This window comes from Temnothorax longispinosus, chromosome 3, assembly GCF_030848805.1.
Source record: "Temnothorax longispinosus isolate EJ_2023e chromosome 3, Tlon_JGU_v1, whole genome shotgun sequence".
NCBI classification, from domain to species: Eukaryota; Metazoa; Arthropoda; class Insecta; order Hymenoptera; family Formicidae; genus Temnothorax; species Temnothorax longispinosus.
In genome coordinates, this window is record NC_092360.1 from 18,845,352 (window position 1) to 18,860,433 (window position 15,082).

At 37.1% G+C, this 15,082-nt stretch overlaps 1 protein-coding gene across 8 annotated transcripts in view; it reads right to left on the bottom strand.

The window, feature by feature from the left end:
- Positions 1 to 7,188: 7,188 nt before the first annotated feature.
- Positions 7,189 to 15,082, bottom strand: part of LOC139809751 (protein muscleblind) — a 404,286-nt gene continuing 396,392 nt past the window's right edge. For all 8 annotated transcript variants that reach the window (XR_011731166.1, XR_011731167.1, XR_011731169.1 and 5 more), the window contains 2 exons: positions 9,881 to 9,965; positions 7,189 to 7,329 (listed from right to left, as the gene is read on the bottom strand). The gene's annotated coding sequence lies outside the window, so the exon portion shown is untranslated. The remainder of the gene's footprint in view (positions 7,330 to 9,880; positions 9,966 to 15,082) is intronic.

Genomic DNA, 15,082 nt, shown 5'->3' on the forward strand with positions numbered 1-15,082 from the left:
TGTATTACTCTCTCCCTCTTCCTTTCTCTCTTTCTCAATACGTCTCTTTCCCTAATTTTTTCTTAGTTTACATGACCTCTTGTTATGTGCGAATCGTCACGTATCAACAAAGAAAGCAATCTACACGCGAAGTCAAAACGTTTCTGCAGAAAAACCCAGCAGCAGTCGTAATACTGTCTCATGACACTCTTTATATTTCCGTATTCATACTATTGATCGAATGATCGAATTATGCAAGTAAGGAGATTGCTCGCTTCTATTTATATAAATATCTATGTCACGATCGATTTATGATTTACGGCAGAATAAAAATTAAAAACGTATGCATATATAGCTGATAATAAATATAATTTTAATATGTAACTTTGCTAAAAAGTAAAAGGAAAAATGTATAGATAAAAAACAGGTTTTTTCATGGAGTTTTCATCATAAATTTAAATATAAATTTAAAATATTAACACAATTAAAATTCAATACACAAATAATATTATGTTAATTATCTATTTTAATTCTATTTTATAATTTCCATAAATATAATAAAAGCAATATATAATATTTTACATTTTATTATTATCTTGTCTTGAATTAACTTTAAAAAATTGTACATATATGGCATAAAAGTTATTTAATAAATTTGACGACTCTCAATTTTACTTTTCATTTACCTAATAATATCGACATTGCTTCATTACTCGTTCATATTTATTGGTGTATTTATTGACACTAAGTATTACTTTTCATTAATAAATTGTTCAAAAGCGAGCGAACTTTCAATAAAATTTTATTTTGTGAAGTATGAAAATTTTCTATCTAATACCGATTAATCATGTCTTACTTTTCTCTTTTACATTTCTCGATTTTTCTTTAACTCACTTATTTAATACATCAAATAAAAAACTTTATATATATTTTTGCCATGACATTTTTTCCTAATATCTCTATCATTTACCAGACAAGAGAGAAAAAAATAAGCTTATGTATAAAAACAATTTGTTTTTCCTGATTTGATCTTTCTTCTAAACATAATATCTGTTATATCGGAACAAATGTTTAAAGAAAATATTATTTTGTTCCTCTTCAATATTTTCTCTATATGCACGATAATCGATCGAATTTACGAATAATACCTCCATAAGTCTTGTCGGGATTTCGTGCAGGTAATTTCGGACATGCAGCCGGCACAATCGTCGACGGACAATCTGATTAAGCGGATTAATCGCTTAAACGCTCGCGTTTGTTTCCCCATTTCATTCGAAATAATCGCGACTATCGGACTATCGCGACCATAAGTCGGAGCGCTGACTGGCTTCTCTGCAGAGTAAAAACACGTTTCGCGCTTCATCCGTTCCATTTCCTTTCTCTATCTCTTCCTCCAATCTCTAGGTCTTCCTCTCCTTCTCATTTTCATTTCTTGTTCCTATAGCAGAGTTAAAAATGCGTAGCGCGCAAGAAGCTAGGTAGGTACACACGAGCATATCCGGCCAACGAACGATAGAGCGCATGAGAATAGAATCGAGCATTCGTCATTTTTGTTCACGCGACTCTGAAGAAATTGCAAAAAAAGACGCGCCATCGCGTCATCATGAACGTGCTTGAAAAATTGCTCCGATTTCGTAATAACGCCGCAACAATTTTTGTTAATTCTCAAATAGCTCCCTGCGAAAACGGTGTATTGCGCACTTAATCTTCTAACGGCACAGAACTCTTTTCTCATGCGATCCAGCAGGCAATCGTTGGCCATGCGAAGCAGCATTCTGTTGTTATATATATAGATATACAAGCGGCAGCGTATATAAATCACCCGCCGAATTCCATGCCGCTACTTATACCGAAATGATGCGATTCCCGTCGGTTTCCTCTCGGAGTGACGCAAAAGAGTCGCAAGAGATTCGCCGACGCCGAACGACGCGCAACGGTCGGACGCGGCGGCAGCAAACTCGCGCAGGTAAACTTTTTACTTAATTACAAATAATTGTTTTGCTTTGTGATTGCTTGCTGCAGCAGCTAAAACCCTTGACTCAAGTTGGGAAGCTCAAACTCCAGTGGATTTGTCACAACGTTTTCACCGTGTTTTTCATTGTCTTTTTATCTTTTCATTGTTTTAGTTATCACTTTTTAGAATGACTCTCGTGTGGTATTTGCGTCCGTAAGTCGGAGTAGCACTTCGATCCTTCTTTCGTTTTTTTTCTGTCCATCTTTTTTCCTCATTTTGCTCGTATAATTATATTATTAATTATAATATTCGTTCATATATCGTGTATTTACTAGAGATTTTGGTATTAAAGGGAAAGACAGGTAGTACTGTCCGACATTAATTTCGCGCTCTTAGATGCGTTGTCTGTATGTGACCGTTTTCGTTTTACCTAAAACTAATTCATCGTTTAGCGATTAGAGAGGAAAATCCGTTCGAAAATAAGCCGAAGGCATCCCGGTCGTTTCTCTCGTTTTCTCGAGCGCGTCGGGATCAGGGTATACCTGAGCTTTAACGAACCGTACCATCGCGAGACGACACGAAAGGAGGAGTTATCGATAACTTCTCGAAGGACTTTGCTCGTCTAAACAGGCTGAGCGGCTGGCAGCGAGTGGGACGAATCTGAAATATCGTTCCTGCTCTTGGTGTCTCTCTCTCCGTACGAAGACGTAGTAAACTGATCTAGTTGCGATTTACCAATACCAAAAAAAGAAATATCCCGAAGACGAGGAGTGCGGGCCTCGGGTCTCTAAGAGAAAGTATCGAGTATAGTCTAAATGGAATCACAATTGAAAATATTTCGCTCTCTTCTTCGTGGTGTCATTGAATCACTTAAATGGACATTCATAGATTATTGTACTTAATTTTATATAATATAACGTATGTATATATCTCTCGCTCTCTTTCTTTCTTTCTTTCTTTCTCTTTCTATGCGTTTCTAATTAAATCTATATACATACTAATTATGGGCACGGAGGAATTCGTTCCTATATTTTTCCCCATTCGTTTCGATAAATTTACATGTATATCCCCCTTGAGTTACGTTTATAGTAGTATCTATCGCATACTCAACGGTACTTTAAAGATGAGAAGGTAAATAAAAATTCTGAATGCACGAATTGTCATGAATATTAAAAAGAAACAGTATTATTACAAGTGAAAAGTATTATTAAATGATTTCGAACACATGACTAGAATCACAGTGTCGAGAGAAAAAAGTATATTAATAAAAGAAAGAAAAGGTCAACGCTAAGATTTATAAAACGATTCGTCGCAAAGGAGTACATGTAAGTTATAAAACGCATTACTGTAACACGCGTATAAAACACCCTTTCCGCTCGTCCATAGATTTGTTTAACGAACGATTTGAAAACCGATGACATTCCTAGAATCCTCAGTATTTTTTTATTCTGTCTACGCTACAATCTCGAGAGTTACTTCTCACGCAATAATACTATTTTATGTACACCAGTAATTTACAAAGTTGAACTTCCAGCTATATTTCGCGCCTACTGGCAGCCTCGGATCTTTCCCTTCTAATACCAAAGGTGTATAATCTGTTTTTTCTTTTTTGCTTTGATAAAAGTGTCCTTTGATTCTTAAATGCTGTACAGGAACATTTACTTGTTTAACTCTTTAATCACTCGTTTAATATTTTTTATTTATTACTTTATATCCGTAGGCTTATACTTATTTTGTCGTTAGAGTACTTTGTTATATTCCTAAATTTCGTTTAAATAATTATACTATCGTCAAAGTATTTCGATAAAACAATTAAACGATTAATACATTAACTAAACTTAAAAAAAGAATATGATATATTTAATAGTACAAAAAGGGAAGTTCGTGAAGGATCCTGTCCCATCATCATGACTAGTTCAAAAGTGCATTTTTCATTTCGTAAATATATTTCGGTATGAATATTCGATAGATCATATCGTGTCGTTGGTCGGGAAAGTTGGTGTAAGCCTCTCCTGGACGGTAAAATGTCTTTCAAGCATTGCCACGTAGGTATTTGTAAATATTAGCATATGTAGTGAAATTTTTTTTAAGTCTTAGGCTGATCACAGACTTGGAAATTAGGCTCTGAGAGTGTCTCTCGGAAGCAAATTCTACCAAGTGAGCAACCATTCCACGAGACATTTTCGGTCGGAAATTAGGTCCGTAAGCGTGCCTTAACATTATAATATTTTCGACATATACATGTATACCTTATAAAAAAATATTGTTCGGAATATTCATTTATCTGGACGCGAGAATGTATCGTTTAAATTTTTAACTGTGAAAAGAAATGAGATTCGCAGACGCGAAATATATATGTATATATGCAAAGTACACGCGTAATCGTAGAGAATAGCTTCGAAGATGCAATTAAGCGTGCACGAAAGAGTTATCATGAAGAATGCATTTAATGACGAAAGACTCGATCGATGGAGGGGGGTCCTTCACGGCAAATGAATAATTATTAGATTAAAAGATATTAACATAACAATTAAAGTATTTACGAAGGGTCGCGTATTTACGAAAACTGAAACAACGTATAAACTTATTCCCTATCAATCGTGTAAACACTGTAAACCTATACACGCGATCCAGCGGATCGATTGTTTCTTTTTTTTTTTCATTTGTTTCGAAGAGCAGATATAAAACGAAATCCTCTCGTCTTTCTCGGCAGCTTTCGTTCGCACCAAGAATACCTCGCGATATCTTCTCTCGCGATCGCTCTTGTTTTATACTCCCAATTCCTCCTCGAAGTCTATCTTTAATTAAATATAATTTCTTATCGTATGCATATAAATTTGTCATATACATTTGTCGTAGTGTAATAATTAATTAGTGTTTACCAGCCTATAGAATGTGCGATTTTCGACGTTTACTCGGTTCTCGCGAATCAAGTAAGACGGTCGAAAGTCAAATAGCCAGCGTAAACCTCATCCTAAGGCTTCCAGTTCCTCTCGCGCGAGAGAATTGATCGCTTCGCAGTTTCTGAAGTACCGACGTTCCATTTCCGACCATTACTTCGCTCCCACTCGTCTAATTGCAGCCAATCAATCTGCCGATAACTATTATACGCCCCTTCGAGCGAAATCGTTACACCCTCTCGCATATATGCATACATATACATATACATGTCTCTCCTCTCTCGTACGTATATACACACAGGCGTTTACATTATTATCATAAAAACAAAATATAATTGAGATTTGTTATATACGAGTATAAAAAACTTCGTTATGCGTTTTCGCCGCGTTATATATCATATCTCGTGTAAATTCTCTCATCATCTTGGTGATATTTATCGTCGTCATATTTTGTATTATATACGTTTCTCTCCTCTCCTCAAGATCAGTGTTCTTCGGTCATTTGTTTCATCGCGTTGATTCGCGGCCTCTAGCTAGTCTACTTATGTGATAAGGTTACGATTTCTCTCTTACGCCGGAATCTGGCGTAAATATATAATTATATGTATAATATTAATATGCCTTTATAGAACAATATTTCGAGATGAACTCTCTCCGTATTTTCTTACGAGTATGTCTTAGCCTTGCGTGAACGTGCATCACACATCACGGCGAAAGAAGACACTGCGTACATGCGGCAAATCAGGAAAAGGAAGAAAATAGTAGGCACAAGAGAACGCGACGTTCTCGAGCACGGGAAATATAAAGTCTATCATAAATATTCTGCTCATTATCTTTAAAAAAATGAAGCAATTATTTCAGTCTATGACGAAAAAGAAATATAAAAAATTGTGCCTTATACCGCACTTTATATATGACGCATTATTCTTTCGCTTTTCAATCGTAAGATAAAAATAATTGTATTCGAAATATCAATATGATAAAAGCAGGATTCTAGAATAAAAATTATTTCTTCAGCTATATTTTGCTACCCTCGAGGAAATTGCCATTTACCGATTACTGATGAAGACCGAGAAAGGAGCGCGACTTCGCCACGCCAACGCAGAAGTCATAGAAACTTGATGCTGAGCCGTGGGGGTCATTGTTCGCTAACCCGCTCGATCGCGAGAAGAATGGGTCCCAATGTATTCAAGTTTGATGTTTACCCACTGGGACAAAGCGTTGTCATTGTTTTCCCATCGATGCTTTACACTCGAACCGAAAGACCCGGCCTCGCAAGCAAGTTAACGAAAAAAAGGATATCATGAAAGTTGAAACATAGCAGCACCGGTTTTACGGGTTATTCCGAAACCGTCTCGAGTTTTGCCTCTACACGACGCATGGGAAGCCGAATATAAATCGAAAGGAAAAAAAAGAGACAACATTAAGGAAGACTTTGCTCACTAGTTCGCGTGTGATTGTAACAAATACTTTCGACGAATCCTCCACGACGACGCAGCGATTTACCAAATTGCTCGGTCTTTCAACCTTCACGATCCGGATCACAGATCCGCTCAGTGAACACAATGGGCGCGTTCAGCAGACACAACTGCTGCACAACTGTTGAGTTTGTCTTATCAACATTCTGCGTTGATTGGTTGGTTCTAAAAGTAAGAGTCAATCACGTTCGACTGCTACTGAGCGGTTTGGTTTGCTGAACGCGACCAATGTCCCAAATCGGAACATATGACCAACGTCTTAAAGACGTACGTTATATCACAAGACGTCTTAAAGATGTTTTAATGATATCTTTAAGACGTCAAATGTCTCGATTTGGGACATGCGTGTTGTCTGGGTGATCACCCGTCGCATCTTTCCTCGGTTTCAGTCTTCTCTTTCGGCAACCTCGCTTACATCTTACATGCAAGGAGAATTATCGGGCTTACACGTTTTCTTCCTTCCCCGTTCCAACTTCGAATGCCGAATACAGAAAACGTCTTCGGCACCGTTTCCCTATCCTCATTCTTCCTGCCACGCGCGCGCGCGCTATTTTCCCTCCTGTCACCTGAACGTGCGTTCGCACATTCGTGCGTGTGCATTATAAGCATGTACATCGGAGAGGAGTGTCGCGGAAGAATATATATCGACGTGCTGTTGAAGGTAAATCGAATCGACGACAAGAACGACGACGTTCCTCGTTCAGCGCCTCCATTTCTTCCCGCTCGCTTTGTTCGCCGCCATCGCTACCGATGCCGCTTCGATGCACAATCCCGGCGTGTACGGAGATGCGTGTTCGCGCAAGCTTATCGAGTCTTCTTCCTCGTTTCCCCGCGCGGTCCCAGCGCGTTAGCCGCTGGCGAGAGCAACCCTAAGGCGAGGCAGACGATGGAATCGCCATCAGAGGCGCCGGCGGCAACGCGACCGGTATGTGGTAATATTTACACTGAGGTCGCATGCACGCGCCCTTCACTGCGTCCCTGCACACTGTTACGCGGTTCTCAATCACCTCCACGTTTTCTGAAAATTTACACAGAGAATTCAGATCAGTCGATTTCGCATATATAATTATTATAATTAACCCTAGACAGACTCACTGGGGTCTACGGGACCCCACGCTAAATTCAAATTGAGCCCCTGCTTTAGGAAGGTTAGTTTTCATACCGAGACCCTAACCATAATTCAGTTTAGTCATCCGGCAATCGACCTCTGTGATTCAGCGAGTGCGTTAGATCCGTGCAGCAGCTGTGACCGAAAAAGAAAATCGTTTGGGGTCTCGTAGACCCCAGTGAGTCATTTACGCTCGACATTTACCACAGTAAAGTATATTTCAGATTTTTTGTAAAAATTGATAACGAAAAATTATACACTTTATAGCACTCCCCGGAAAATTCTACCCCTGTTTCATATATAATTGTTTAAAATTTGGTCAATTATTTCATTTTTGCTGTTCTTGCACAGCAACTGATTAAAACTTTGTAAAGTTTTTGTGGAGTTAATTTTACTGTTTCCATATACTTTTATAACTTTTGACTACCTTTCAAATAAATAATAATCGACAGAATCTGTTTTACTTTCCATTTCTTGCGATTTTTCCCATCCGATAGTTTTTCGTCATTTTCTCTACTTCAGACGTTCAAAGAAATGTTTTTTTTAAGAAACGAAAAAGTCGCTTACATGCCCTTGAAGGTTGTCTATTCGTCTTTTAAAATCCGTTGGAAATTTTAAAATCGGTGAATTTTATGAAAAACTACAGCATTTTTAATAAAAATAGTCATTTCAGCCCAATTTTTGGTTCTTTTTCTTGTTTTTCGAAATTTTTTTATTGTTCCTTTTTTACTACCACAAATTGATGACTACTATCGTCTTCCCTATTAAACAACAAACAAAATTATCTATTACAAAGTTTTCTAAGAACATTCTGGAAATATTATACACGCGGTACAAGTTTGGGGTTTTTAAGACCCCAGTGAGTCATTCACGTATGCGAAAAATAAGTGAGTATGTCTAGGGTTAATACGAAAACAGTCCGCTTCCTTCCGTTCTCAGAGACTATAGTGTTCAAAAATAATGTTCCAATAAGATTCGAGGTATCCATAGTTCTTGAGTTGTAAATGTCAAAACCAAAATCAAAATGTATCCACCAATTAAACCTATAGAACCAACCCGGTGAACACAATGTCCCGTTGCACAATGACAATGCGTGTCGTCTGAGAATAAGCTCTATTGTCCAAATTATAAAAATTATAAGAATTATAAGAATTATTATTTAAAAAACGTTACATAAACATATTTAAATGTACAAACTATTTAATTTAGATAAATGACGGTATACAAACTATTTAATGTCCAGAAAAAAGCTTTCAAAAAACGCCGCGGACCTTGATTGCAATATTCATCGAGTAAGAGCGCAGCGCATAAATATTCTCAATCGTTCAACGGCATCAAAGGAATTCATGTAAATTTCCAACGATAGAAATAATGCTCGTTATTCAAGTGTACATATTGTCCGCAATTGATTGTGCAAAAAGTATCGCTAATTGTTTGGAGGAACTGAGAGGAACGCTTTCTCGTTCACATCTTGAGTAACGTTGGCTCATTATCACGAATAGAATCTAATTGACACAGCAGCTTGACAAAAGAGAGATTCTCATTACATCCACAAAGATCATTCGCGTGCTAAACGTGAAAGCGAAACCATAGCTGTAACGACGGCATATAATAATGCGGAGGATAATGAAGGCGATCGACACCGCCAACGTTGACGACGCGACGTCGCAGAGCCGAAGTATTATAAAATAAAAGCGTGGAACGACAATCGAGCTCTTTTCACAAGTGATAAAACCGCGAATGATTTATTGTTCGTAATTGCGACGCGTCCCGCACGCAAGATTGGCAAATTCGTGTGGAATCGTATGGATCGGCGAACGAAGGACAAGGCCATAATCCGCCAGACTCGCTGCTTGCGGGAGATAGTTCTGTCGCGCAGGAATTTCAATAGCCGAATTTCTGCCGTCGCTCGACGCTTACTTTACCGAAACTGTCGATTTCACCGGGAAATCTCGTTACTGATATCAATCTGTGTGACCGAAGAGAAATTTGAAAATCGCCAAAGCGCTCGATGAATGTCAATTGAACGAGTCAAGGGTTTTCTACGAGATATTAACTCGTATTCTTACTGTACATTTAGTAACAAACGTTATCGTATGATTTCACATTTTAACTTTTTAATATTAATCTCTCGGTCAGTGAAATGTATAAAACCATCAAAGAGAGGTAAAAAGATATAAAAACACACAAAGTGAATTTAACATATAATCCAATGTCGAAGATGAATCATTTTTAATTAAATATATCGGAGAAAAATACATAATTAAACGCGACAACATCAATGTATTCTTATAAAATATCACAATGAAAGATACGCGTTTGTATCTTAAAATTATGATTTAAACGTGGAACATTTTTTTCCTCCCACGATAGTCTCCATCACTTTCACGCAAACTGATGGCACTTATTTGGAATTGAATTATGCATGATCAGTACTTCCCCAATAACGAATATAACTCACCGTCACTAAGATGAATAAACTTGCAGGCGGGACGGTTGCACACTTGTCGATTAAAATCTTGGCACACCGGGAGGGTGTCCAGTAACTGAAAGAAAATGTGCCAGATACTCTTATAGCGGATGAGATCGGCAAACGGTGAGCGATTTGCAAAAAAAAAAAAAAAAGGAACTTATATGGTACTTCACACACATACACACACGTGTGTTCCTGCAAGAGTCACTCACGCATGTTCTTTCTCTCTTTCTCACTCATTCTCTCTCATTCTCTCTCCCATTTAGGATTGCTCGGAATACCAATACCCGATAATTTAATCCATCTCACAGTATCGAAATGGATTTGAAATATAATATGCTATAATAACATTATACATTTATTCTCATACTCGTTAATCACAAAATTAATTTATACATGCAAGGCAATCTTATAATCATTATAGATAAGTGAGGAATAAACGTCAGAATAAACATCAGCGCGCCGTTCACTAATTTTCACTAAATATTGTTTTCGTGTACTTTGTGTACTCATTGGTATTGTCGATAAACCAAAAATACCAATAAAATATATTAATTGATCTGCAAGGAACTATAAAGTATCCATTATTCTTCTTCCTTTTTCTTATTTTAAACGTAGCATATCGATACACGTTTTTCACCATTTATATATTAATTAAAAATATCGGGTGTCTTGGTACATTTCTAAGCATTCCTACGATCACCGAGATCTCTCGCACAACCATACACTTCAGATTCTTCAGTGTTAGAGCATATTCATGGTTTATTACATGCTCTAGAAGACCCGTTTGTATATGGATATTAATTAATTGCTACCAATGTACGAATAATCAGCGCAGTCGAATTGATATTCAAGACGATAATTTCTCAAGCGACATTTTTCTCGCGTCGTGATCGATTATTTAAAAGTGAAAGACGAAGTAAAAGACCGCCGAGTATTCGCACATACGAATTAAGTGATAAATTTGCAGTAGAACTTTCGTTTCAAACAGGACATTTCCTATTATGGTATGTATATATTGTGGTGGTAAAATTAAAATAAATCTAATCGACTGCAACAGAGTCTTGCATCTAATCGTGTTAACTCTACCGAATGGATACATTAACGGTTTGCCGGGATTTGCAAAATTGGCTTGATTTGGGCTAAAATTAAGGGAATTCGTATTATGTTTATAACGCGTGCCGGTTGTGTGTGTGTCTGTATGTGTGTGTGAGAGAGACACTTTCGTTACGCTAATCATGATATTCCGGGTACAATGTATGTAGGGAGCGCGCCTAAAAACAAGGATATTTGATTCGCAAATTTCATCGAAAATTCGGGAAAATTAAAAGTCTGTGATTCAATTAAAATATTCAGCATAGTAATTGTCACGTTCGAATATTAATTTTCGGTCGCGATACACTCGACTGCACTTTCATGCGTGATTACTTCGCAACGTACATATCCTATGCTGATGAACATTGTACAGAATTTGCGAATCAGGTTTGTTGGAAGCCCTCTTCTCGGCGGGCCATTCAGGCATAATGACTAGACTGAAATTTTAGTGTTAACAAAATATGGGAAAACAACAGAAAAATCTGGCAGGAATGTACGAAATTCTCTGCGCCTCGCTCTCTTTTTCCTCCTCTCTCCGTCACTCGTTTCCGATCGAAAACGATGCTGGACATCGACATAATATAAACCCGGTTTGCGCGAGATAAGAGCGATAATTACATATATAAATGTGTGTATGTATATATATAATATGTACGCACATACTACGCGACTGCGTTTATAGATATATCTAGCGGAGACAAGAAAATGTTCCGTGTTGAAGTTGTTTCTCGAATCGCAAGCGAGCAATATTTTTCGCGAGCGCGAATATAATTCCACATTTAACAAATGGCAAATGGAAGAGAGAAAGACATAAATGCGAATTATAGAACATTGGCTATCGAAAGAATACGATTAAAGTGAACCCAAGTGAAGCGGAAACTCCACCCAGCTACGCACAGCTACTACCCGTTCCTTTTATTAACCCATCGGCAAAAGATGTATGCATATTATATGTACACACACACACGGAAACACACACGTACACTCGTATCTAGAAGAATTATTCGTATATCCGAAATATATATAGGAGACAAATGCAGCAAATAGATTAAACATCAAATTCCAGAGTACGGTTTTCGTGTTAGCAAAAACGTTAGATCAAAGCATTAACAACCTACCAGACAGATATATATATGAAAAAATAAATTTAAACAAAAAAATTATTAAAGAAACGAAGTATAATCGCGCGAAAGTATACCATAGGCTCACCATAGAAGCGTGCAAAATATATGAAAATGTATCACGAAAAATGTAAACACTAATAACTTATTTTGTCGTGTAACTCTCGATAATCTCGGCAAAAGATTATCCTGCGCACTCGTAATAATCATATATAATAATAATAAGAAGGAAGTTAACGAAAGTTATAAAGAAATCTTAAACATAACAGTAATAAAAATTATAATAGTCATAATAGCATTAATAGCAACAGTATAATAATAATCGTAATGATAACGCTAATAATAAGTGGTTTAACCATAATATTAACCATTATATAATTATAATAAACAATTCTTGCAATTGCATAAGAGATAACTCGCTACGAACACAGAGTCTGGTCATGCAAATAATGGCCCGGGAGAAGGGGGGTATCGTTGCTTGGGTGATCATCGGTGTTACTCGAAATGTCGATCGTACCAAGTGTGATTAAATGATCGAATCTCGCGACGACGACGGAGGTGACGACGAGCAGTCGTGTATCAGCGATGATAATATAATATCATCACCCAAGCGTTAATGTGCTGCCAAAAGCCAGCTCACCATCGACTTTGGTTCGCGTGCGTGAATTATGAGACCGAAACACACACATCCACTCACTACTGAAGCTACGGAAGAAAAGAGTCCTGCAAATGATCCACGCCAGCAAACCAAAGTGATTTAGAGTGGCCGCAGTGGCGAGAGGGGGAGAATGGGCGGGGGGTGGGGGGAAGAATTGGATAATCAGCAATTATATCGGCAATATCGTATAATATGGATGTGGGATGTCGTAAGCCGTCAAATTAATAATATTCTACTGCAAATAAGTTCAACACACTATGTCAACTGCGACTCCGCAACCATAACGACAGAGCTAGCCAAAAATATGGGTAAGAAACTATATATTCGAGATAGATGCGCAGCGATCGGTAGATCCGATCGTTTTCCGTGCGCGGGGAAAGCCTTGTCAAAATGGAAATGATCATTGGTTTCGAATAACGGTTCGGACGTAAAAGCTTCGCACGCGCTTCTTTATTCCATGCCCATGTATACTATATTCTGTGCCTCACGGCAGTTAATTGCGTCGAAAGCAATCAGTGTGCAAGCGTAAGAGACACGTTCTTTGACCAAGTAAGCGGAAATGAGCGGTCCAACTGAAAGCTGCGTGTATTTTTGCTCTAAATCAGTGACAAAGATCTCAACTCTCAAATTGATCTTCGAGATCGATCATCGGAGGCAGATATCTGTTCTTTAAAATTACTCGAATTCTGTTCACGTCAGTTCGCTTCGACTTTTTGGCAAGGATAACATTACCTTTTGCAGCTATATGCTAATTCGAAAAGCAAGAGCACAAACGCGTTACTCATAAACGTCCTAAATGGAAAAACAGTGTTATGCGTCAATGTTCCGTCGCGAAAGCCGGCTCTTCTACAGCTCTTTGAATCTACACGTCGTAAATCACGCCATTGTCATTGCCCAATAAAAATATGGACAGCTCCGGCGAAATAATCGACTTCTTCAGAGAATTCGAGATATTTTAGTATTTCGAATAATTATTCGACAAACTCGTGCACGCGCACATTTAAATTCGGTAATTATGATAAATATTACGAATTTCGTGTGTATGTCAACGCGATGCATGCGATACCAACCAGAGGATACGAGTTGTCATAACTGCACTGTTTCAAAAAAGATATAGATCGAATAATTGCTAAAACTTTCGTTTAACGTGATTAGCTTAGTTGCACACTTTTTAACTCGAAAACAATAAAAATACTTGATATTAAAACTAAATTAAAAAACTTTTTAAAACTCTCTTGATATACAAAAAGGTGTGATATGTATATGTATATATATATATATAATTATTTTATAATTTTATAATTTTAACCATTATATCTTATACTATAAAAAATAATTTACAGAGTATGTATAATGCGATCTATATGTTTATGTAAAAAATCCATTATCAGAGAATTTGAAATTTAATTCTTAATAGATTTATAACTTAACATCTTCTAGGGAGAAATTTAGGTATTTCTAACAAAAACAGATAGACTTACTATCTCCGAAATAAAAATCATCCAACTATACTAATTGTAAGCGATTTAGAAAAATTGTGATTAGCAAGAATTATTGTAGCAAGAGAGATTATTTCCACATATATTATCGAAGACAAGTTTGCGCAGAACTCAGAAATGTATTTCATGCCTTCCGGTTTCTCAATACGCGCTCCCTTAGTATTGTAATATTAATGAGCATGCAGTATACACGCCCGACACTCGTAACAGCTGTCCGTATCGTAATTGCTATTTGCGGTAAGATGCACTGCGAGAGAAAAAAATAAACAAATAGATATTAAAGCGTACAAGGATAAAAGTTGCTCTCAGACGTAGCATTAGATTCAGTCGTAACGAATACAAAGAAATGTTTAAAAGACATCCCGACAATATCCTCATCCACAAATAACGCGCAACGTTAATCAGACAAGCGGTTCAAGACAATGGCATGATAGATATATAATAATATGTATATGTATATAATATATATAGATACATGGCAAACCGTTTAATGGCAAAAGTACTAATCATACTAATTACTGTATAAGAAGCGTGCATCTCTTTCTTCGTGAACAGGTTTATTCGTGTGTGCACGTTGTATAAGTGTGGGTGTGTATGTCTGTTTACTGTGTGTATATATATATATATATATATATATATATATATATACATATAATATATATATACGTGTGTGTGGGGGGAGGGAGGTGAGGGCAAAGGGGGGCGAAGGTGACGACAACGCTTTCGAAATAGCATAATAATAATTATTGGTATAATAATAATAGACAAACACCAGATAAGGCAGTGGTTATTCGCAGTTATAGTTGCGGTGAGCAGT